This window comes from Hippocampus comes, unplaced genomic scaffold (genome assembly GCF_001891065.2).
Source record: "Hippocampus comes isolate QL1 unplaced genomic scaffold, H_comes_QL1_v1.1 scaffold7, whole genome shotgun sequence".
Lineage (NCBI taxonomy): Eukaryota > Metazoa > Chordata > Actinopteri > Syngnathiformes > Syngnathidae > Hippocampus > Hippocampus comes.
Window position 1 is genome coordinate 3,248,838 of NW_017842060.1, and position 467 is coordinate 3,249,304.

A 467-nucleotide genomic window follows, 5' to 3' on the forward strand; every position below is an offset into this window, starting at 1 on the left:
GGGGGGGTACGGGGGGGGGGATCCATCACGCTCCACAAATAGGACATGACTCAGACATCAACGCGCTTGTGTACATGCCGTGGTGCGGCTTTAACGCCGTACCGCACCTCCTCTTGGGGGCGCCGTCCTGAAAATCTGGTCTTACCTTGTTTTACATCCTGGTGCCTGGACCGTACCATTTTTGTTCAATTCTGGTGCCGGGGGGAATGAGTAGAAAGGTGACTTTGAAGTTCCTTATTTTACTGCGATGGAAGAACGCTTTCCAGAGTGACTGGGGTTGTGGTTGAACAGAATCTCTTAAAAAAAAAAAAAAAAAAACACATGAAACAGGCCTGGACAAAAATGATGGTACGATGATAAAAGACATTTTCAACTCAGCTATGCCCTCTGATTAGCATGACGGGCGTCTACAAACTTGTATGCAGTCAGTCGCTCCCAATTAAAAGGTGACAAGTTGTCACTGTGCT